The following is a 26,873-nucleotide window of genomic DNA, read 5'->3' on the forward strand; positions in this document are numbered from 1 at the left end:
CCCAGTCTGTTAAGGGAGACCTGTGTGGACAAGAGAAAAAACTTAGATTAGAGGGCGACCTAGATCTTCACACAATATTTCCTCCCACATCAGAAGGCGCTACAGTGGGAATGTTCCTAGTCTAGCCCAACATCGACCCATAGAATCTTCCTTTACCCCAGATACCAAATGACACCTATTTTCCCCTTATTAAAGTTCTTAAAAGTATTACTAGTAAAGAGCACCTACAACTTACCCTACATTTTGATGACAAGTGCAGTCATAGGAAAACATGACAGCTAGAAACCCAAAGGAAAAGAGAGAAGGAAGGTAGACCAGGACAGATTCCTCTCTCATCTTTTCATCTCTTTATTCACCTAGCCCTCACCTCAGCAGTAAAACAGGAGGAAAGGCACAGGCAAATGGAGCTGCCCCTCCTGCAGTTTAAACATTGTTTCATGAGCCATGAACATTGTTTCAAGATAAAAATTGAAGGACTAGGGTCTAGGAGAAGTCCAGGAGCTACTATAAGTCACAGAGTAAAATCCATGTCTGAAGGCTCCAGAGAGTTGTCTCCATGGAGAAGAAGCTTCCACACTGAGTATGGGAACATCATGTGTTTCTGATCATTCTCTGCTGCCTCCTCAAAGAGATTCTTCTTCATGATCCTTTGAGTGTCAGGATTTAATGATATGGGGTAAAAAGCACCATGGCTTAACCTCTAGACTTCCATCTCAAGATAAGAGGACATAAAAGAATGGAATTTAGAAACTCACTCTCTTTAAGCCAGTAAAGCTCCAAAAATAGCTTTTTTCACCCTCATGTACCTTGAAGAGCTTTTCCGAACTCTGAGAATTGGGTTCCTTGATTCTAAGAGGATGCAGACCAGACTTAACTTCCAATATACCCTGGAAATCATTCAGAGCTACAAATGACTTCTGATTTTATCTATGAGCCCCTTCAACCACCAGAGAAAAAAAATAAGCATTCTTTTTTAAAATGTAGATTTGAAGGTGTTAGAAACTTGCTCAGTCCCTTCTCCAGGGAACAGATTCTACATGTAATAGGGAAATAAGGGGATTGTTATTTATACTCTAGATGATATCTCTTTAGTTCCTTGGAGATGCAGCATTTTCTTCAAATTTTCACTTCACAGGAGGGATTGCATATCCCCCAATAGAGACCAGTACAAAGCTGAAATGGTGCTTCCATATCCCTACCATCTTCATTCTGAAGGGAAATATGTCTGTTGTATTGTTTTCTTTCCTTCTTTCATCCCATAGCCTAAGGAATATTTCCACATGGATATTGCCCATAAGCTTATTTCTTCATTAAAAAATTCTCAAGGATTATAGTAACTGACAAGAGTTGTTGTCTCTTCCAAAATATCACCAAATAATTTTTAACGCTCTACCTTCCTTCCAATTACATTATTTCTAAACACCTACTAGATATTTTCACCTGAATGTCCTGAGTCTTTAAAAATAACATATCATTAATTGAGGTCATTGATTTTTTTCTCATCATAATAGTTAAGAATTTGGGCTCCAGCTTTATAGGGCGTAAGCTTGATGTCTACCCCCACAATTAACTCTAACACTGTAAGCATGTTACTTAAACTTATTCTGCCTAAGAAAATTTGTAAGAAAGGGGTGGGAGTAATAGTATCACTTTCATTAAGCTACTGTGACATTTCATTGAGCTGATGTAAGTCAAATAATTAGAGCACTCAATAGTATATGGTAAACAGACAAAAAGCCACCTGCCATGATTTAGGTTCTCATAGCTTCCAGTGGAGCCTCCATTTTAACATTCATCGGACATTATTCTTTTTCTTTTCATTTCTGTCTTCTTCTATAAACTGTAAGCTCTGTAAGGACAAAGACCACTCTGTCTTGTTTGCTACTTTGCTCCTGGTGCTAAGTCAAGTACAGAGTACATAGTACCAATTCAATGATATTTGTGGAAATTAAGTTTTCCTTTGGTGAAATTGTTCAGAATATTTTTTTACATCTCATATCCTAAACAATAGAGTTTAACTCCATACTGGCCTCCATCCATTCCCACAGCCACCTCCTGAAATGAGGAACTTTTTAGGATTTAGCTAACCTGTGTCACTGAATTATAGTAGTTTCTAACCATTATTCTATAATTTTCTACACATTTACTCCAACTCAGCCATCAACACTGCTGCTAGAATAATCTCTGAAAATACAGTTCTTTCCCTCCCTAGCTCAAGACCTTTCAGTGTTTCTTCATTACTCACTGGCACCTTAAGCTTGTAATAAAAGTAGAAGCTCCCAAAACTATGATTCCACCTTGGTTAAACTAAAATAAAAAACTGAGTCTAAGTTTTATTTGATGGGAAGCCATGAAAAAAATATTCTAAGTATTGTGAGTAGGAGTATTATGCAGAATGTTAACTCTTTCGCCTAATATAAAAAAAAGATTTTGACACTGCCTATGTTCTCGAGAGATTCTTGTCCCTCTAATTCAGAGCATAGCTGGACTCCCCAGGATGGACTTAAATAGTTTCTCGGTCAATGGTGTGGGCCTATACCCACTGAGATAACACAATATGACAGAACGAGCATTTTCATATTCCACAGAAGCATGTCCCAGGTATGCTCTACCCTACATATCCCTCCAGCCCCTTACTATCATTCTATTAATATAACAACTTGTATCATTTATTTAAAGGCAATGGCCACTAGAGGTCCTGAGGGGAGGAAGAGGGAAGAATAGGTGTCACATGAGGGCACTTTGGGGACATTGGAATTGTCCTGCATGACATTACAATGATTGGACACAGACCATTATACACTTTGTATAATGTGTGGGCAAAGTATAAACTATACTCCCCTTTCATTTTCCCCTTCTCTCACTGTAAGAAGCATTATAATTCCCTAGAGGGATTTTAAGACCTTGTGAAAGTTCAAAAGAGAGAGAAAGCTTAGAAACTTATCCACTTTAATCTTGCTCTGGGTGATTATAAGTGATGAAAATAGTAGCTTGAAAGAAACCTACAAACACCTCTACTATTGCTTATAAGTTTTAAGCAGTGGGAATGAAAAGCCCAAAGAAATGTGCTAACAGTAGTGTATAACTCATGTAAATGACATGTCAAAGAAAACCAAAGAGCTATAGCATAAACAAAACAAATGCTGTATTTAAATACATTAAAGAGCTTATGTGTGACAGTGTGTAATTATATCTATGTCTATATATTTATATAGCTATTAGACATACCTCTACTGGGAGAACAAAAATAAACTTTTACAATTATGGTCAATTGATTTGCAGTAAGAATGCTAAGAGGAAAGACAAGTATCTTCAGCTGTGTTGTTAGGACAAAAAAAGAATATGGATGCCTATGTCACAACATAAAAATTATGAACATAAAATAAATCATAAACATAATTATATAAGAATTAAAACTATAAAACTCCTAGAAGAAAAGTAATTTTTGTAACCTTAGGTTTGGCAATGTTTTCTAAGATATGGCATGAAAAGTACAAGCAAGAATTTTTTTAAAATAGCTAAGTTTGATAAAGTTGCCCTTAAATAATAACAATGAGAGAATAAAACAGCACATAACAGGAGAAAATATTTGAAAATCATTTATCTGATAACTAAGAAAAAACCCGAAAACCTCCAATCTAAAAATGGGCAAATGATCTGATTAGATATTTCCCCACAAAAAATATAACATGGTCAATAAGCATGCCAAAAGATGCTTGTAAAGTTAAACATATGCTTACCAAAGATCCAGCAATATTAACACCTAGATATTTCCAAAGGAAAAACATATAACTTCAAAATTACTTGAACACACAGACCAATAATGGCTTCAGTAATTATGACCCAAATCTGAAATAACGCAAGTGACCATCAGCTAGGGAATGGAAAAATAAATCATGATGTATTCATACAAAGGAACATAATTCAGCAATAAGAAAGGATGAATTACAGGTGAGAGATGCAAAATGCTAAAGAAAACATATTGTAAATTTCCTTATTATGAGATTTAGATTAGGAAAAAATGAATATATAATAATAGAAACTATAACAATGTATGCCTGTAAGGATTAACTGAAAAAGAGGAAACTTTCTGGCATCATGGCAGGAGTCTATATCATATTCTTGGTGGAAACAGTATATCTGTTTATATAAAGAAACATTAAGCTGTATTATCAAAATTTGCACATTTTGCTAAATGTAAAGGGCACCAAAAATTAAACTCACAATCTGAAAATGTATACAGCTCAATATCTTTGAACAAACTATTGTTAAAAGATCCATTAAGAAATATTATGAAAAACTACTGTTTCCTTGGTAACACATCTTCTAATATTGATATCAGTGGGGACATCCACACCATTCCTTGCCACCATCAGAGGCATAACACTGGGCTGGATGAGGCAGCAGTACTATGTAAGTTAGGACTCTCATGTTTCTAAATTAAAAAAAAAAAACTTCTAGCTATTAAATTCACTTCTAAAACCTGTAGAAGCCAATGAAGATGAGGGAAACCTACAGTGAGAGAATTCAGAAGGAAAAATAGAACAAATAAACTGCAGTCATTCAATTCTTCCAATCTAAGCTTTTGGCCTGTGAGTGTCACTAATATTAACAGTGGGTTGGCATTTCTATCACCAGTAGTAAAGGCAAAACATAATCTATAAGCTTTATTTAATAGAACATTTTAAAAGCAAATTTAGCTTAAAGTTCTGCAACTTTTTTTTGTTTTAACTAACAAAAAACACAATTCAAAACTAGCGGAAAACCATGTTGGCACAGGAAAATTAGATTCAAATGAAAAGTTCATTTTGAAGAAATACACCCAGAAATGACATATATTCTTAAGTTAATAGACAAAGACCATAAATAAATGAATCCCATTTATTTGAAGGCAAAGAGGAAAGAAAGAGTATGCTAAGTGGAGACATGAAAGAGATGAAACAATCAAATCAGAAGTTCAAAAAAGGAAAAATATCATGTCTGAAAAACTATACACTAAATGTACTTAACAGCAAATTGATAACTGATAAAAAAGGTTAGTGAATTTCTAGACATAGCAATAAAAATGTAAACAGAAAAAAATGCTATGAAAAAAAAGAACAGAGAACTACTGAGCTGTAAAAACTCTTAATGAGTGTAATATATGTGTTACTGGAATCCCAAAATAAGTGGTTGAAGAAAAATACTTGAAATATTAATGGCTAAAATTTTCAAGATTTAATAAAACTTATAAACCTAAAGATTCAAGTATCTCAAATAACTACATGCAGAAGAAACACAAGGAAAACTTCTCCAAAATATAAGAATACATAAACATTTTACATATAATGAAATTTATTGCTAGAGCCCATTTATAGTACAGTATATATATACTATAAATATCTATAACTAGTGCCTATATATAGTAAAGTATAATATTTAGGAGAGAAATGGAATGCTCTTCATTGTACCTAGTATCAAACTTTAAAACCTACTGAAGTAAAAAATTTGAATTAATTTCATGCTACTTAGATACATTAAAACTGTAAAGAGCAGAATAAATTAGTACCTCAGATAGCCATAAAATTAGAATACCAAATTTTTTGCTTAATATATTTTTCCCAGGCAAAAGGAAATCTGTAATTGTAAGCCATCACTTTTGCTGAAATAATATAGGAAAATACATACACTTAGGTGTACATTTTATAGCTACAGTTAGAGACTTACTGCAAATAAAATCAGCATTGGAGAAACAAATTTCAATAATAAAATAAAGTTGTTTTATTTCCCTAGATTCCGGTGAAGAAACCTGACCCAGCATTTCAGATGATTCTTTTCAGATGACTTCTTCAAAACAGGGTCCATTCTTCCAAGTTTTCCACTTATGGTGACAAGACGGCCTCTGACAGGACACACTGGCTGCCAGCGTCTCTCAGGCAAGGGTGAACAAGTAAAAAAGCATCATCACTAAAAGCCACAGATTTGGAGGCCACTTCGCACACTATGACTCAAGAAGCACCAGCCTGACTCCTCTTTGCCTGGAGGAGCACCCATCCTCATCTGAGTGTGTACTTCTTTTCTTTTCTCTCACTGCTCAACAAACTCTTAAAAAAAGCAGCTCCATCCTGTTTTTCCAAACCAGTGGGTAACTAGGTAACTCCATCAGAAAGAATATTAGAAAAGAGACATTAGTGGGTGGTTCACTGTAGAAACAGGAAAATATAAGTTTAGAAGAGAAGGAATACAGGAGTATGTAGCTGAATGCAAAAGGTGAGAAGATTAGTGGATTGATGTCAGCAAATAAGGGAGAACCACCTCGGCCATGAGAGATAAACAATAGGACACGTAGAAAGAATTTGGGAAGAAAAGAACCTAATACTTATAGAGCTGCATGAGTCCATCTTGGTCTGGAGAAAAGTGCTCAATTTAAGGTAATTGGTTAATTTATGTTGTGTAGGTTTTTCTTTGATTCTCCTTATTCCTTTAAAGTTTCCTTTTGAAAAGTCCAGAATGAAAAAGCTGTTGTATAATCAAAATAATAAAAGTAGGATCTTGGGCAGACAAAAAGAGTTAATATTGTATTCTGGGTATCAAGGCATAACAATTTTGGAATAGAAATGAGAGCCCAGTAAACCCAAGAGCCATGAGAAAATTCAGAAGGAAAGAATACAGATTATCAATATAGCTATCTCATCTAGGTATTTTCTCCAAAACAAAAATTTTATACATTATCTAAATGATTCTGTGTAAAAAATAATAATAACTACATTATTAAGCATCTCGCATTTTTAACATTAAAAATCAAAAGTCTCTTACTCAAATATTTCTCCAACTATGAAGTCATTCACCAAGACTGAACTATAAATGAGTGCACCCCACCCACTTACCCTGATTTGGAGTAAATCTGACTAAATAAATTATTTAATAACTTGGATATCTGAAAGTGATGTGCTAGGTATTGGGATCTACGTACCTACTTAATAAAACCACTAAAAATATTGAATAAAATATTAATATTCTGGCAATAATTTATGTCCTAAGTGGAGATCAAACTGACTTTACATTGCTCATTTAAGTATGGATGTATATTTTGTGAAATTTTTAATATGTACATTATGGTAGATGATAAAATCAGTACTTTAATTATAGACTATTATAGTAAATTATTCAAAACTAGAAATTATCCACTTGTAACTTGAAACACAGTTGTGATTATTTGGTTTTCTCCTAAATAATATATCCAAATAAAGAATCGTCATTATTGTAACATTTTTATACTCACCAACTATAAGAAATATCAAGTACCAAAGTAAGAATTACACTTCTACTTCATTTTGCAAATCATCTAAAAATTTACAATTGAAATCAAATTCAATAATGTGAAAGTTCTTTTCTTTGGTTGGCAAATTATGTTTTACCAATTTGGAACCAAATTTCACTTTTAAGTTTCAAATACTTCAAAATAACAAAGAAGCCCTAATTTGCAGAAACCTTGTTTAGAGCAGTCACACTGCAACTAGCTTGGGTGGCACTAAAAAGGACACGTCCACTGGAAATGGGGAGGAATGTGGGGAAACAGACTGCAGCTTCTGCGTGGAGCTAGAACCATTAGGATATCCAGCCTGGCTTCCCATCACTAAGACTACAGCACCTAAGGCTGCACTCTCTGTTCCTTGGATCCCTCAGCTGTCTCATGGGCCTTTGCTCACAACTGGTGCTGCCCCCTCTGCTTGTGGCTGAGGCAGGTGGCATGCAGGTAATGGAGCAGCACTTCAGCTTGGCTGTTGAATGGGGCAGAGAGTGCCTTGTGTCATTGGTCTTCCTGCCTTCCAAAGACATTGCATGAATCATATCAGACCTCATCCCATCTTGATCTCCCAGGAGCCCTTTATGGGACTACAATCATCCAGAACAGTGTGCCTAGAATGCCAACTGTAGCTGGCCAAAACCGATTAGCTCAGAAACAAAGTGCAATTCATGTTAAGCTTTTATGTAAAAATAATATATTGTATATGCTATGACATATATTAATGTGGTCTAGAATGTAATCAAAATAATTTTTTTCTATTTAAAATTTTCATGAAAATCTATGATATAGCAAGAGATAAGAAAGATGAATATGACAATAACCATGGCTTTAAGATTTACCATTGTAGATGTGGAAAAAGTGGCCATGGTGGCTGCTGGGTGCAGGGAAGGGGAGAAAGAGATGTGGAGGCATTCTCGGGACTTGGAGTTGTCCTGGATGGTGCCCCAGGGACAATTGCCAGATGTTGTATGTCCTCCCATGGCCCACTGGATGGAACGTGGGAAAGTGTGGGCTATGGTGTGGAACACGGGACATGGGGTGCAGCAATGCCCAGAGATGTGCTCACCAGACGCAATGGATGTGACATGATGATGGGGAAGAGTGTTATTGAGGGGGTAGTGGTGGGGTGGGGGCAAATGGGGACCTCGTATTTTTTTAATGTAATATCTTTTTAAAAAATGAATAAATTGAGTAGAATTGGGAAAATAATATAAAATAAAATAAAATAAAATTCACCAATGTAGAGGTACAAAATTTCCAAAACTTCAATACCTATATGTTTTTATGGTCTAACAGTTTTTATATATTACTTTCTTATATTAAGCTCAAAAAATCAAGGTTCTAATTTAAACAATTTTACATATAATAGCACAACATTTTTAATTAAAGAATTAATTAGTTTTGTTAGGTCAGTACAAGAAAAGTTCAAACTGAGAAAAAAGTCAGCTGACTTCATAGAACTGAGCCAGGCTGTGGCCTAGTCACAATTTTTACCAGGGAGAGCTGGAAAAAATGACATAGTCCTCAAATCACAAGTACACAATGTATGCAATTCATATGCTATTTTTTTAAGTACCAATCATTTAGACATTTATGATATATGCCTTATTTTACATCTTTATTTAAAAAAAATTTTTAAAACATTGCTTTAGAGCAAGATCCAAACCAATTTTTAAGCTATTAAACTAGGTAATTTTGGGCACCGTTGAAAGAAGAATAGAAGTAGATAGTATGCATTCAGATTGAGGAGTCAAAGTTTAAAAAATATATATGATGGTGAGATTATTATAGTACATGTATATCTTAGCTCTCATAGAAATAATTTTACTCAGATTTAAGCAATGCTTTTAATAAGCATTATTATAATTTAAGCCAATTTTAAACACCAAAATTTTCAAAACTCATTGTACCCCTGGTGCACATAGAAATTAGAGAAAAATTAACTAGATCCCATGACGTATATATCTTGTGAAGGACATTGTTCCCAAACCATGTTGAAAGAAGACTTTGTGGATCTCTATTTTCTATGATTTTTAATTATCATGAATAACTATAATTTTTTCCAAGAAAACATGAAATAACAGTATAATATCTAATAGATTTATTAAAGTTTACATACTACATGAAAATACTGGCATGCCTTACCAGAGAGGTTTTTCCCCAAACTCCTCAGCCTTACCATCTGTATTATTCAGCCAAAGGGGTGCTGATGCAAATACCAGAAATTGGTTGGTTTTTATAAAGGGCGTTTCTTTGGGGTAGGCGCTTACACATACCAGGCCATAAAGCATAAGTTACTTCCCTCACCAAAGTTTATTTTTATGTGTTGGAGAAAACTGGCTGCCAATGTCTACCAGGGTTCAGGCTTCCTGGGTTCCTCTGGGCTCAGTGCCTCTGTTTTCCCCACAAGGTCAGCTGTAGACTATGAGGCTCTCTAGGCTTTGCCTCTCTCCACAAGGTCAGCTGTAGACTATCAGGCAAACCGCTCTGTCTCTTTCCCTGCGGCTCCAGTTTAAGACTTCAGCATCAAACTCCAGCATCAAAATTCCAACATTAAGAACCCTCAACTCTGTTCTTTGCCATGCCTTTTATCCGTAAGTCCTCACCCCTTAGTGACTTAATGATGTGGCCCAATCAAAGCCTTAATCATAACTCAATCACGCCCAGGTACAGACCAGATTACAAACATAATCCAATATCTATTTTTGGAATTCATAACCATATCAAACTGCTACATCATCACAGGAAATGATCACTATTATAAACAAGATTGTGATTAAATCTTACTTTGTGGCTGACACCGTTTGAATCTTTCTGAAATAAAACCCCACTGGGAACATGTATCTCCTCTCTGCTACAGTAATTTTGGCTGACAGTGTCATTCCCATCATGACACCCACCTTCAGGCTGATTGTGAAACAACTCTCTAGGATTTCCCTCCTTTCTTTCACAATATCCTTTTCTTCTATTCCTTCACATTAGCAATATGACTTTTATCAAGTCACATAATCATATCCTCAACTAGAGAAAAGGATAAGGAGACTTAGTTTTTAATAGTATTTCTTCAGAATGTGGGACACATTATCTGCCACAATTAACTGTTTTTCTATAAACCAAATGGAGATATAAAATGGACACATTGAAAGAATAAATGATTTCTCTGAAAAGTGAGAAAATAAAGAAGAAGAACAGCAAAAGAGCAGCAAAACATGAAAAAATGGAGGCAGAGACTAAGGCAGCACCACAGGTCTGCTCTATTTCTTATTCTTTTCAGGGTTTTCTTCAGAGCAAGTTTGATGTCCTGGTTCCTCAGGCAATAGATAAGGGGGTTCAGCATGGGCACCACATTGGTATAAATCAATGAGAAAAATTTCTCCAGTGCCAAAGATACAGAAGATGATGGCTTGACATAAGTGAGCAGCCCAAATCCATAGAAAAGACCAACAGTTATTAAGTGGGAGTTACAGGTGCTGAAGGCTTTGGACCAGCCCTCACCTAATCACAGGTGAAGGATGCTGAAAAGAATCAAAGCATAAGAGATAAAAATAATGAGGCTAGATAGTATGATAATGGTGCCCACAATAATGGAAGTCATGAGCTCATTGGCATAGGTGTTCCTGCAAGAGAGCTGGAGAAATGGGATGATGTCATACATATAGTAATTGATGATGTTGGAATCACAGAATGTGAACCTGATCATGCACCTTCTGTGAGCCATAGCACCAGCTATCCTCATCATGTAGGAAGCAGACATCAGCTGGAAACACACATGAGGGGACATGGTGTCCATGAAGAACAGGGGATTACCGCCATGTAGCGGTCATAGGCCATGGCTGTCAGCATTTAGCACTCAGAGGTGACAAACAAGCAGAAGTATGAAGAAAGGCCACAAATGTATGTAATTAAAAAGATGTAAGGAAAGAATATAGGTTGCATATATAGATATCTCATCTAGGTATTTTCTGTACCAAAAAAAATTGGTATATATTATTTAAATGATTTTTTGTAAAGGTAAAATAAGTCTATCAAATTATTATTGGATGTAAACTTGAAAAAAGCTCCCATAACTACAATATTAAGCATCTCACATTTTTAACATTATAAATGTATTTCTACAAATAATTTTCCAACTATGAAGTCATTCACCAGCATTGAACAATATAGTGTGCATATAGTGGGCCCACTTACCCTGTATAGCAGTTTGCTAATGTTTATTAATTAAAAAAATAGATACTGGATTGTGTTTGTAAACTGGTCTCTTCCTCTGGGCATATTAGATTGTATTAAATTCAGAGGTTTCACTTTTACTTGGTTAAATTATGATGAGGGCTTTGATTCATTCATATCAGTAAGGCATTGAGTGGGTGAGGACTCAGAGAAAAACAACATGACAGAGGAGAGAATTTGAGTTTTGATGCTGTAGGCCCAGTAATACACAGAGAAGAAAACAGAGAGAGAGAGCTGCAGCTGAGCCGGGAAAGAAACAAGCCCTGGGGAGAGAGATGATTCTGGGAAGAAAGATGAGCCTGATAGTCTAGAGCTGACCATGTGGAGAAACCAGAACAACTGAGCCAGGGTAGAAATGAGCCCTGGGAAGAGAGAACAGCTTATGCCAGGCCACAGCTAAGATCAGAAGACACTGGGACCATGGATCCTTAAGAAGAAGGAGGTAGCCTAAACCCATGCAGACATCACCCTCTATCTTGTGTCAACATGTGGCAACAGAATTTGGGTGAGAAAGTACCTCTATGGCACCTTGAGTTGGACTCTTTAGGATCTGGTAACAGTAAGCCTCTACCCAAATAAATACCATTTATAAAAGTCAACAGAATTCTGGTATTTTGCATCAGTGCCCCTTTGGGTGATTAATACACCCTGATATGGGGCATATTTGAATTAATATTTAACAACTTGCATATCTGGAATGATTGAGTGAGGTTATTGGGATCCAAACACCTACTTAATAAAATTGCTAAAAATGTTTAACAAAATATTAATATTCTGGCAATAAGTTATCTTATGACCTAAGTGGAGATTACTTTGATTTGTGACATTACTGATTAAACTTTAAATACATATTTTGTGAACTTTTCAATTTGTATGATATGTTAGATGGTAAAATTTATAAAATCAGTATTTTCCTTACAGACAATATTATAGTGAATTATTCAAAACTCTAAATTATCCACTTGTAATTTGAAACAGAAGTGTAATATTTTGTTTTCTCCTAAATAATAATATCCAAATAAAAAATTATCATTATTGTCAGTGAAAATTTGTGCTTGCTTTGAAAACAATTTTTTTCAGGTTTTGTGTATTTTAACAGCAATAGGTCAAGACTTCTTAATATTATAACCACAGCATTTTTACATGCACCAACTATAAGAAATGTTGAATACAAAATTAAGTAATACAGTTCAAACTCATATCAAAAACCATCCAAAAATTTACAATAATTGAAATCAGATCTAAACAATGTAAAAGCTATTTTCTTTTGTTGACAAATTAAATGTTTATCCAATTTGGAACCAAATTTTGCCTTTTAATTTCAAAAATTTCAAAATAATGAAGACCAAATTTGCAGAAACCTGTACAATATTAGAGCAGTCACACTGCAGTTAGCTTGAATGTCACTGAAAGGACACATCGACTACTAGTGGGAATAAGTGCATGATATGGAGAAACAGCTTGGGACTTTGCCTGGAATAGGCACCATCAGAATCCCTGGGCTGGTTCCTATCACTCATACTGCAGCACCTAAGACTACACGCTGCTCCTTGGACCTTTCAGCAACGCCATTCTCCTGCCCACAATAGGTACTGCCCACCTCTGCTTGTGGTTGTGGTAGCTAGTACTCAGGCAATGGAGCATCTTTTTGGTTTGGCCTTTGAAAGTGGCAGTGAGTGCCTTGATGGCTTATTGTTCATTTTTCTTCCCAAGATATTGTGTGCTCTCATATCAAACCTGCTTCCCGTCTGACTTTCCAGAAGCCATTTTATGGGCTAAATAATCCAGATCATATAGCTAGAACTCCAAATAAAGCTGGCCGAATTTGATTGGCTCAGGAACAAAGTATAATTAATGTTAAGCTTTCATGTAAAAAAATATTTTATAGAACCATAACATGTTTTAATGAGAGGATGAATGTAAAACAGTTTTTCAAGTATAGAATTTTTATTGCATATCTCTGATATAAGAAGAAGATGAAAAAGATGTATATGACATTATCCTTGGCTTTAAGGAATTCATCAATTTATAGATACAAAACTTCCAAACATTCAATAGTTATTAATAAGCTGATATATTCTGCAGTTTTGTATCTAGCTTTCTTATTATATTGACATCATAAAAATGAGGTTTGGCTTATTCACTGATGGTGGGAATGCAGAATGGTGCAGCCACTATGGAGGACAGTTTAGTAGTTCCTCAGGAAGCTATGTATAGCATTGCCATATGTTCCAGCAATCCTGTTACTGGGTATATACTCAGAAGACTGAAAGCAGGCATGCGAACATCATTTGTACACCAATGTTCATGGCAACATTATTCACAATTGCCAAAAATTGGAAACAGCCCAAGGGTCTTTCAACCAATGAATGGATAAACAAAATGTGAATATGTGTGTGTGAGAACGGAATATTATTTGGCTGTAAGAAGGAATTAAGGACTGATGCATTGACAACACTGATGAACCTTGACAGCATTGTGCTGAGTGAAATAAACCAGACACAAAAGGAAGAATATTGTATGTTTCACTAATATGCACTAATTTTAATGAGCAAATTCTTGGCATTAATATATAGTGTATAGTGCGTCAGGAAATAGAATGAGGATAAAAAATAGGGAGGTGATACTTAATTTGTGAATCATTTTTAATTAGATTGTTTGCAAATGTTTGGAAATGGATTGAGGGGATGGTAGCACATTATTGTGAGTACAATAAAGAGTGCCGAATAATGGGTGTGGGTGTGGTTGAAAGAAGAAGTTTAGGGACATGTATGTCACTAGAAAGAAAACTAGAGGATGAGAAATGGGACTGTACAGAAAAGTGAACCCTGTTGTGGATAATGAGTATGGTTAATAGTACAAATATTAGAATGTTCAAGTCTCATGGACTTGAAAAAATGTATTTCACTATTACAAGGTGTTAATAATAGGATAGTATATGGGAAAAAATACAGCTAATGCAAATATGGACTATAATTACCTGTAAGTTCTAAAATTCTTTTATCAGTTGAAAAAATTTACCATACCAACACTAAACGTCAATAACAAGGGGGCACTAGGGATATGGGATTTTTCTTTTGGAGCAAAGATAATGTTCTCAAACCAACTGGGGTGTTGAAGGCACAATTCAATGGTTATATCAAGAGTCACTGATTGTACACTTTGGATGGATGTAAGCTGTGTGAATAAAACTGAAGTATGAAAAAAGAGAGAAACTTGAAAGACATACAATAAAATAATGAGGTTCAAATGTAAACAATTTTAATTAAATATAATAAAGTATTATTTTAACTGAAAAATTAAAGTGATTAGATTTTCTAGGTCAATAAAAGAATATAAGGTCAATCTGTGAAATAAGACTGCTCACTTCACAGACTAATCCAGGCTGTTTCCTACACACAACCCACAACGGACTGTTGGCGAATAAAACGTAGTCCTCAGATCACAAAAAGTGTGCTGTGTGTGCAATTCATATGCTATTTTTAATTAAGTACCAAGAATTTAGACATTGATGATATATGTCTAATTTTACGTCTTTATTGGTATGTGATATTTTAAATATGTGCTGCAGAGCAACCACCAAATCAATCTTAGGTTATTTAACCAGGCAATTTAGTGGACAGAGCCAAAAGAAGAAGAGAAGTAGATACTCTGCATTCAGATTCTGCTTGAGGAGTCAGAGTTTTTAAAACAAGTTTGATGGTGAGATAAATATTAGAATACATATAAATACCTGGTTCTTTGCTCTCAGAGTAATTTTATTATTTTTTTAAATTTTTAAATATATATTTTATTAAAGAACCTGTGAACTTACAAAACAATCACGCATGTGTAGAATTCCCATACAACAACCCTACACCAACACAACACAACATAGTGGCTTATTAAAGTGCACATCTTACTATGAAAATAGTAACATGCCTCATCAAAGAGGTCTTTCCCCAACTGTGATTAATTTTTTTCTTTTTGACTGACACTCTGAAATCAAACTTCTCCAGGAACATGCATATTTTGAGTTTCACAGGAAAGCCTAGCCAGTTCCCTCTCTGCTACAAGACATTTAGGCTAAGGGCATCATTCCCATGATAACCCCACATTCTGGCACATTCTGAACAGCTCTCCAGAATTTCTCTCCCTTTTGTCACAAGCTTATTTGCTTTCCTTCATTCCTTCAATGGGTTCTGCAATATTAGCTGCATGACCTAAAGCAAGTCACATTTTCATTTCTTCACCTAGAGAATGGGAATCAGTACACATTTTTCAAAACTATTTGTAAAAAATATGGCACACATTAGGATCACAATTAACTTATTTTCCTAAGAAATAAAATGGAGAGATAAAATGGACATATTGAAAAATCAATGATTACACTGAAAGGTAAGAAAAGATATTAGACTGAAAATTAGAAATGCAAAAGAAAATAGAATAAAGAAAAGGAGTGGCAGGAAAGGCAGAAACATGCAGAAACAGAGGCATGCACTGCGGCAACACCATTGTTTCGGCTCTATTTGTTATTCTCTTCAGGGTTTTCTTCAGAGTAAGTTTGGCATCCTTGTTCCTCAGGCTGTAGACAAGGGAGTTCAGCACAGGGACCACATTGGTATAAAATACTGAGAAAAACTTCTCCTGTCCCAAAGACCCAGCAGATGATGGCTTGACTCAAGTGAGCAGTCCAAATCCATAAAAAAAAAGACGAATAGTGGGCAAATAAGTATTACTATTTTAAATATATTGTAATATATTGTAATTTGCCAACAGTGAATAATGTGAGCTACAGGTGCTGAAGGCTTTAGACCAGCCCTTAGCGGAAGACATCTGAAGGACATTGAAAAGAACCAGAGCATAGGAGATGCAGATAATAAGACTAGATACTATGACAATTGTGTCCACAATAATGGAGGCCATGAGTTCATTGGCATAGGTGGTGATATAGGAGAGCTGAACCAGGGGAAAGATGTCACACAGGTAGTAGTTGATGATGCTGGAATCACAAAATTTCAGCCTCATCATGCACACTGCATGGGCCTTTGCACCAGCTAACCCCATCACGTATGAAGCAGATATCAGTAGAGAACACAACTGAGGGGACATGGTGACTAGGTAAAACAGGGGATTACAGATGGCCACGTAGCAATCATAGGCCATGGCTGTCAGCACATAGCACTCAGAGCTGACAAAGAAGCAGAAGAAAAAGAGCTGAACCACGCATCCTGCAAAGGAGATGATGTTCCTTTCTGAATTAAAGCCCATCAGCATGTTGGGGGTAAAGACAAATAAATAGCAGAGATCAATGAAGGACAGACTGAAGAAGAAAAAGTACATAGGAGTGTGAAGGTGAGAATTGACACAAATAAGATTTATTAAGCTCAAATTCCCACCACAGTAAACACACAGTTCACCATAAACAGATAAAACAAGGGCAGTTGGAATTTGGGTTGTTAATCCCGTTAATATAAATTCAGTCACAGAAGAGTCATTTTCCACAACCATTACCTTCATGGGTCTGATATTATAGATGTTCCCTCAGGCTTCATCTCCAAAGGGAGACCTGACTCTGCTGGTTTACAAGATCAAAGTTGGCTGAAGAAACATAGCAAGGCACCCAAGAGACAGAATTCCTGAGGAGATAGCCAGGCATGAGAGTCCAGACTGTCCTTTCCTCTTCTCTCTCTACCATTCCCAGGTTTTGGGTCACTATGTAGAGAAGGGTGCTCGTAGATCTCTTAATACCTCAGCATTTCCTCCCTCTGACATAGGCTTCTTCCAGATGGCATGCCCACCAAGAATTTTTGATGTATACAGTTGTGGGTCTGGAAAGAAATTTACAAATGAGAGATGATTCCTTTGCTGGAGAACTCACTGGTGTTGGGCCTTAATGGTTCTTCCTGCCCCCCTGTTCTGTAGTGGGCAAATAAGTATTACTATTTTAAATATATTGAACAGGTTAAGTAGATACATTACAAACTATCACTAGTGAAAAGCCAGTTTTCTTACAAATAAAACAAAGAAGTGGGATAGAATAAAAATAGGAGTCTTGGTTTAGAATCAAGGTGTCATCCCTTATTCATAAGTTTTAAAATATATATAAATATGAATACATATAGTAATTGATAGAGGATATATCCTTATAACATGAGTTTCCTAGCTCTCTTTGCACAGATCCTATAAGCAAAACACCTCCAATAGCAATAAGTATACCTCAAGTACAGATCAGGGCTTCTAAATACCATTTTTCAATTAAAGAAACCAGGGGAGCTTGAAAAATGATCTGAATTTAGGATAAGAATTATACTTGAATAGTTTGGGTTGTCAGAAAGTGAGGAAATACTCAAGATATTAGAAGACATGCTGAAATGACAAGAGCCATTCTCAAGTGGTTCCTAATGACTAAGTGTTAAGAATTTGAGCAGTAAAAGAGATAGCGATGATAATGCATTATAAAAATAATATAATTATCCATGAGTTCATATCTATGGATAGATAAATAAAGTAAAATGATGTATAGATAGATAGGTATATCATGGATAGGTAGAAGATGGATACATACATACATATACATACACAGATACATAAATAGATACATACATAGATATATAGATATGATTAATAGTTAGATGGATGGACAGACAGACAGATAGGTGGTAAGAATAAGTTTTCCTTATATTGTAACTTCAATTGGTATATATAGAAGGAATAATGAAGAAAATCATTGACAAACATTTCAGTAATAAATGTTTCAGGTTAGAATCATCAGTGGATACTATAATTTGTGAGAAAAATAGATGAGAATCAGGATCTTTGTCTAGTCTAAATATATATCCTCCAAAATAATTTAAATTACAAAGGTAAAAGTAAAAACTTTACAGTGGAGAATCTTAATCCACTTTAACCAAGTGAAACAAGTTAACATCATCAGTAATGACACAATATCATTTATTTGATATTCTTGTAGTAATACATAAACTGAAATTATTATACTTAAGACAATCCAAACTGAGGGACATTCTATGAAATAATTGGTTAGTATCCTTAAAGAGTATACGGCATGCAAGATAGAGAAAACTGCTTAACTCTCCCAAATTGAAGAAAACTAAAAAGACAAAACAACTGAATGCCATGTGAGATCTTGGATGGTCTCATGGATGAAAATGTGGGTTGGGGGGAGGGAGGGCGGGCCTAACTGAGCAATTGGTGATATCTGAATAAGGCACAAATATTAAGCAACATCAATTTTCTGGTTGGGATAATGCACTGGAGTTATAGAAAAAGGCTGATGAAAGAACACAGAGGAATTCTGTATACCAGTGGCACAAAATTTAAAAATAAAATGTTAAGGATAAAAATATATTTAATATAACAATTATAATTGGTCTAATATTGGTAAAATATTGACAGCAAAAAATACTAAACTCCAGTATTACCTGTCTAATTATTATTGTTGTAGTTATTTTTCTTTTATTTATTGTTATTATAATAATAAATACTTTATTATTGCTATTGAAAGAATATAATCCAATTCAACAACTATTTTTTGCCCACCCAGAAGTTCCAAAATTCTAAATATAAAAAGCAGAAGAAATATAGCAGGAAAAAGGGAATTATAGCCTGTATCCAGAAGACATTTATCGTCTTTTTGAGACAGAGTTAAGTTTACAAATGATTCTGTGAATCGATTTTATTATCAATACACACCAATTTTTTCATTATAAACCTCAGTGTTAGCTAAAGCATTGGCTACAAAATTTCATCTAATAATGTGCGGTATTTTTCTTTGTGTGTCAAATAAAATTCACTATATGAAAAAATATTTTACAAATTATTTAATGTCATTATAAGTAGTAATAAACACAATTATTATAGTGTGAACCATACTCTGCCCTTACTATAAACTGACATACATGATATTTCTCCTGAAATACATATTATTTCTGTTCTAATCATCCTCTGTTAATGCTGTTTTGGCAATAAAAGGTTGAGTAGCAAATAACTTCTTCAAAATTGAATCCACTGGTAAATTAGAGGCATGCAGGAGCTGTGGCTTATAGGAGAAACTGAACATTCTCAAAGGGAAACAGGAAAGTAAGAATAACAAAAGGAGGGATGGTTAGAAAAGTAGAACAAAAGGATAAGATCAAAGAATTTGGTTCTATTTCAAACTGCATACACAGTTTGTAATGAAGGCATTTCTTCAATCCTGTTGCCTAGACCACTAAAAATATTCATGAGATAAAATGTTTCATGAGTTGAGGTGAGCGGGCTCTAGTTGAATGTTAACCCAGGTGATAAGGAACTCTTCATATTTGCCCAGTGTAGGGAGAGACCATGATGCCTCTACAATATCTACAAATGATCCCAAATAGCACAGGTACTAGTTTAATGATTTACAGACTTTTTTTTTCAATAGGTAAAGGATTTTTTCAAAAGGGACAGCAAGTAACAGAAAGAAGAAAAAGAGAAAGAAAACTTCCAACCTAGGTGAAGTATTTACTAAAAATAGAACTTATGTGAAAATTAAGCAGGCTGATATTCGGGTCAAGGAAATGGGGCATCAGTGGTCATTTAAAACCAAAATGGTAGGAATTAACAGTGATAAACATGGAGAAAACAAAAAGCAAAAGCAAGGAAAAATATTTAGTGGAAATTAGAAAAATGGTAAAATATTAATTATTGAAGATATCTTTAGAAAAGGTTTAAACTGTCAATGGTTAGACCATGTCTTGGTTTGCCAGAGATGCTATGAGAAAAACTATACAATGGGTTGCCTTATCTAACAATGACTTATTGTCTATGGTTTTGGATGCTAAAAGTACAAAATCAAGATCTTGACAAGTCATGTCTTCTCCTGGACTTTGCATCTTGAGGATCCTTACCTTGTATCTCTGCCTCAGTCATATGGAGAAAAGCCTTATTTTCTGACTCTTCTTCTTTCTCTCTTACACTGTCTTCTGAACTATTTTACTTACAGCATCTAGCTTACTCTGCTTATGAGGACATGACTAATGTGGATTGGGGCTCACCCTAATTCATTTTGGCCTCATCTAAATAATTCCTTCAAGATCCTACACAGAAAGTAGTCTAGTCTTTAATAGCAACATCTACAAAAATCCAATTTGCAAATGGGTTCACAATGACGAGAACATGAATTAAAACTAGAATATAAATTTAAAGAGGACAAGAGTCAATCTCCAAAAGAACAGATTAAAGATTTTAAAGTAGCGAACTTTTGACAATATTCTCAAAAGAAAAACAATCCAAAAAGAAAAAAGAAAAATAATTCAACAACTGATTCTAGAAAAGAAATTGCCATAATTTTATTCCAAAATGTTTCTTTCAGATTATAATTACTCTCCCAGATGCATCTGATGTTTTATAACTCAAAACCAGTAATTTAATATGTGGAAGCTAACAAAACAAGACAAGATCAACTTGTGCTCGAAGACTCCAGCCCTATGATTGTAAAATTCTTTAACAAAAAATACCCAATACCTCCAATTTATCCAGAGGAATCCTGTAATTTCCCAGAAGGGAGGGGAAGGGGATTTCATTTTTGCATATTTTATGTTCTAAATTCTAACTCTGATTTTGTTAATCACTATTTTATGTCCTGAAGTTTCTGTCCTTTTCTACCTGATTTCCAAAAAAATGTGACCAGAGATCTTCCTCCTTCATTCCCCAAAGAAACTACTAACATATAGTCCTTGTGAATTACAAATTTTCTCACAGTTTTACATACATTGGAGTATAATGAAAGCACACCATGACACCAGACTCCTATTCAGGGTAAAATTCTTTTTCTAAACCCTCATTGATCATCCCCAGCCAAAGATAATTTATTATTGACCATGTGTCTCTTTAGATCCTGGCCTAATGATATATTGCTGGTCTCTTTTCTTTCCCATCCACATATTCTCCTAAAAACAAGTGTTGGAAAACTTTCCAAAAACATTTCATTTCATTAGTCAGAAAATGTTGGTTTTCTATTTGAGATATTCATCTCTAACTATACTAACCCTACAAACCTCCTCTTTCAAAAAAAAGGAAACTTCAAACTGTTTTCATACAGAAAAATAGAAAAAATCCTGAGAGAAATAAATATACTGCCTTGGTATAAAAAACAGTCAACTTTCAAAATAGAAATATATTATATTTCATGCCTGCTAAAATAAAAATAAGTAAATAACAGTAATGCATACCCTAAGGAAAAATATACTTTAATTCAGGGCCCTAAAGTTAACTCTAGGACAGTTTATTGAGAAGATGGGTAACTGTAAACTAATCATTAATATTTATGAATATCACTTTTTTATCCAGTAACAAACATATATTGACCACCTATTAAGTAATCTTAGATTGTATGTAAAGTGAAAATGTTTCTCTAAACAAGCTTAGTTCATTCCATCTGCATCAATGGGAGTAATTCTATGATTGTCTTTATGTAACATTGATTTTCTGAGAAACACTGGCATTTGAAGGAGAAATTTTCCTGCTAAGTGTAGGATGGAAAGCTTGGAAGGGACGCATATAATTTGATTCATGTATCCAATGACACATTTCAAGTCACATGAGGGTAGTCACCCTAGAATTTCTTTATCCAATCACTGCACAAACATTCATCATATTCCAGGAAAAAAAGAGAAGTTCAAACTGACAAAAGAAATAGATATAGTACATTCTTCCTTAAAGATATTCTCAGCCTTCAAAAAAAAAAAAGGGAGAAGGAGAAGAAAATTGTACAAATGGTGACCACGAAAAGAAAACTTCTCTAACAAGGGTGGAAATACAATATTAGAAGAAAGGACAAATTTCCTTCACCATGATAAGAAAGCAGCAAGATAAGAAGAGAGTCAACAAGAATATTCTAAGTCAACACATTCAACCTTCTTCTCCTGAAACTATCTGCACAGGAGATCCCATTTCCAATTAAGATATTCTCCTATATAAGGTTTTTCTCAGGGCAAGTTTAAAATCTTTGTTCCTCAAGCTGTAGACTAAGGGATTCATCAAGGTGACAATATTGGTATAAAAGACCGAGGATATTTTTCCATCATTCATAGATCTGGCAGAAGACGGTTGGAAATACACAAATGCACTTGATCCAAAGAAGAGAGAAACCGCCATTATGAGGGAACTGCAGGTGTGGAAAGCTTTAGACTTGCCCTCAGTGGAATTCATGTGGAGGATCCTGGAAAGAATGGAGCCATATGATATGATATAAGAATAGTGAGACTGGGAATGATGATGTTGATGCCCACTATAGTCAACAGTATCAGCTCATTGACATAGGTGCTCATGTAGGAGAGCTGGCACAGAGGGAGGATGTCAAGGAAATAATGGTTGATAATGCTGGCATCACAGAAGATCAGTGCCAGCATACATCTGGTAAGGGCCATAACACCAGAAAATGCCATCAAATATGAACCAAAAATAAGGGCGGAACACACTTTAGGAGACATGACAATGTTATACAAGAGAGGATTACAGATGGCTACATGACAATCATAGGCCATTGCTGTCAGCATATAGAACTTAGAGATGGCAAAAAAAGCAGAAGTAGAACTGTGCCATGCACCCTTGGTAGGAGATAATATTCTTCTTTGATAAGAAGTTGATCACCATTTTGAGTGTGAAAACAGAAGAATAACAGAGGTCTATGTAGGATAAAAGGAAGAGGAAAAAGGACATGGGGTGTGAAGGTAGGAAATCAGCCCAATTAGAGTTATCAAGGCCAACTTTCCCTGCCTAGTGATAATATACATTGATAAAAATAGGAAGGAAATGGTGATTTGGTGATCTTGGTTGTCTATTAGTCCCAGCAGAATGAATTCACTCACAAAAGAGCAATTTCCAGGAGCCATTCTACTCTGTGGCATCTGTGGGTACCAGAGAAAGGCTTACATTAGAGGACAGCCTAGATTTTCAATAATATCTCGTCTCCCAGTATTGGGCTCCACAGTGGGAATGCCTGAGACTAGTCCCACATTGACTCATCGAATATGCTTTTCCATCTGATACCAAAGGACACAGATTTCACAGTATTATACTCCCTAAATCTAAATATAATAAAGAATATCTACAACATCCTCCCAAGAATGGAGGCCAATGCGCCACATAAAACTTAAATACTGGAAAAACCAAGGGAAACGAAAGAAGGAAGAAGGACCAGGACAGACTCCTTCCCTCTTGTCTATCATCGCTTTATTCTCATGAGCTCTCTCCCCAGGAGAAAAACTGGAGGCAAAGGACCTGCCATTCTGGAACAGACCTCACACGCAGGCTAGATGCTGGTGGGGTGGGAACCATGGACATTGTTTCAAAATCAAAACTGAGCGACCAGACTCTAGAAGTCCAGCAGCTGCCATGAGTCACAGAGTAAAAGTGATTTCTATAGAAGTAAGTGTTACCTCGCTGGAGAGGGAACTGTGGGGACCGAATATGTCCCTGAACTTTTTCTGCTGCCCCCTCAAGCAAATTCTTCTTCCTGATTCATTTGCATGTTAGCACTGACTGCAAAATATGGGAGAAAAAGCGGTATTTCTTAATCCCTGAATTTCCATCTCAAAATAGGGGGCATATAATATGAATGGAATTCAGGAACACACCCACTTTATGCTGAGATTCCTGATTACTAATATTTTCCCGGTGGAAGTTGAAAGACAATTTCAAACCCTAAAATTTTGGTTTCTGTAATTCTAAAATAACGCAGACCAAACTTACTTTCCAATTTGTGCTGGAAATTACTCAGAGCTACAGATCATAATTTCTTAGTTTACTATTGAACCCCTAAAGTGGCAGAGAAAAACTGAATATTCTTCAGTAAAGATTCAGTGATTCAGTGTTGGTTTAATAATATAATGCACTTGGCTATAAACAGGTTAGAAACTTGTTTAGTCTTTTTCGAGGGAACAGATTCTGTGAGTAATAGGGAGATAATGGGATTGTGTTTACACCCTGAACAACGATATGTTATTAATTCTTTAGAGACTAAATTATTTACTCAAGTTTTCACTTCACTCTAGGGATTGTATATCCCCCAATGTGGAGAAAAAATGGAACAACCATTTTCCTACCATCTTCATCTCTGAAGGGAAATCTTTTGCCTTGTTTTATTGTGTTCTTTCATCCCATATCCAAAGGAGTCCACGTGGGTTCTGCCTAAAGGGTTCTTTATTCTTTATTAGAAATTTCTCAAGAATTGCAGTAATTCACTTAAGATGTTGTCTCTTCTGGGTTACCTCCAGGTAAATACTAATGCTTTGAGTCCTTTTTTTGTCTTTCTTTCTAAACACCTACTGGAAATTTCTACCAGAATAACCTTAATGGTCTTAGAGGTAACATTTCAATAACTGAAGTCATTAATTTCTTCTCATGATAATGGTTAATAATTTGGCCTCTGGAGTCAGAGGGAATGTGTTTGACTCCTACATTCATAATTCCTGAATCTAACATCTTGGGCAAGTTACTTAAATGCTCTCTGTCTCACAGAGTGGGATGCAAATAATAGCATTTTTGTCATTGGGTTGTTGTGACTGTAGATTGAGCTAATACAATTCAAGTACTTAGAACAGTGCCCAGATGGTAAAGAGTCCATAAATATCAGCTATCATGATTTAGGTTCTCAAAGTTTCCAGTAGATATTTCATCATAATATTCACTAAGTAGTATTCTTTTTTCTTTAATCCCTGTGCTGTCCTATAAAGCATAAGCTCTTTAAAGACAGAGACCACTCCTGTCCTGTTTGATCCTCTGTTCCTGGTACATAGTAGGAACTCAATAAATATTTGGGGAAATTAAGTTGTTCTATGGATGAAAACCCTCAGAATATTTTCAACTATTACTCATTTGCTAAGCAATAGAGTCTACAAACACAATGACTTCCAATCATTCCCATAGCAACCAAATGAATTTAGGAAATTTTTCGGGCTTAGCTGACTTGCATTGCTGCACTGTGGTGGCTTCTAACCTTTATTCAAGAATTTCTCACAAACTCACACTAATTCAGCTATCCATACTGCTGCTAGAATAATTTCTGAACTCACAGTTCTGTCTCTCCCTTACTCCAGCCCTTTCAGGGTTTCCTTCGTGCCCACTGGATATGAGAACTTGTAATAAAAGTATAAGTCCCCTCTCCCCCAGTCCACCCAGTGGGCCATGGCAGGACACACAATGTCCAGCATCTGTCCCTGCAGCACCACCCAGGACAACTCCAAATCCTGAAAATACCCGCACATCATATCTCTTCTTCCCTTTCCCTACCATCAGCAGCCACATTCTCCACATCAATACTACAATTTCTTCCCTTACTAATCACAATAGTTCACCAACAGAATACCACTAAGTTCACTCTAATCCATGCTCTATTCCTCCATCCTGTGGACCCTGGGATGGTTATGTCCAGTTCCCCTCTAAATCAGGAAGGGGCTTAGATTCAACATGGATGATGGACACAATTCTCCTGCTTGCAGTTGTTGTCAGGTACGTGGTGGAAACTATAACTTTGAGAAAACTCTTTTGAAAATATAATAAGGAAGGATTACCTGCATCGTAGCAGGTATCTTTGAATCTGGTCCTTCAAACACTGAAGACTGATTGTCACTGTGGTCCCTTAGGGAAGGGCAGAGAGGAATAGAATAGATGGAAGCAGTGTAACTGGGCAACAATGGAAGTGTTCCACAAGATCATGCAAGGATGGATATAGGACATGTTAAATTAATATGTGTAAAAGTCTATAGGCTAAAATGTAAAACATAATGTAAAACATAACATAACTGAAAATTTAGAAAATTGTACAGTCTAAAATATAAACCATAATGTAAACCAAAATGGAACTATGTTTGAAAGCTATGTTTCAATATCTGTACATCAGCTGCAGCAAAAAAAAAAAAAAAAAAAGTGTAAGTCCCCAAAACTATGATTCTTGAGAGGGAGTTCTATTTAATGACAAGCTATGAAAGAAATTTTCCAATTGACTTAATTATTTTGAGCATGTTAGTATTGTGCAATATCTGACCTTTCTCAGTAAATATAAAGAGGATGTAGGAAAATGTTTACATTACAGGGAAAGCATGGGTATAATAAACAATGAATATTAGTCACATGAAACAAATTATATTCAAAATTTCAGTTTCAATCTATACAGATTATTCTTCTCAATACTAAATTACAGTTTTTCTCATCAACGTTCATTGAAAAGGAATGAGAATTTCCCCAAATATATTGATGTGTTAAGATACTGTATTGTTTTATTAGTGTCTCTGTGATATATCGCTGACGTATGTAATGATAAAGTTTCAGCCTTCAAGTTACAGAATGCTCAATTAAGATCCTAAATTAAAATAGGAACTTATTTTTCTCACCGAAC

General features: G+C 35.3%; 3 pseudogenes; all 3 read right to left on the bottom strand.

Moving 5' to 3' along the window:
• Positions 1–511: 511 nt before the first annotated feature.
• On the bottom strand, positions 512–11,239 carry LOC139437734 (olfactory receptor 8C8-like; annotated as a pseudogene).
• A 4,641-nt stretch (positions 11,240–15,880) lies between these two features.
• On the bottom strand, positions 15,881–17,014 carry LOC101413579 (olfactory receptor 8C8-like; annotated as a pseudogene).
• A 5,421-nt stretch (positions 17,015–22,435) lies between these two features.
• Positions 22,436–23,370, bottom strand: LOC101413150 (olfactory receptor 8B3-like; annotated as a pseudogene).
• Positions 23,371–26,873: the final 3,503 nt, after the last annotated feature.

The sequence above is a fragment of the Dasypus novemcinctus genome, chromosome 27 (assembly GCF_030445035.2).
Source record: "Dasypus novemcinctus isolate mDasNov1 chromosome 27, mDasNov1.1.hap2, whole genome shotgun sequence".
NCBI classification, from domain to species: Eukaryota; Metazoa; Chordata; class Mammalia; order Cingulata; family Dasypodidae; genus Dasypus; species Dasypus novemcinctus.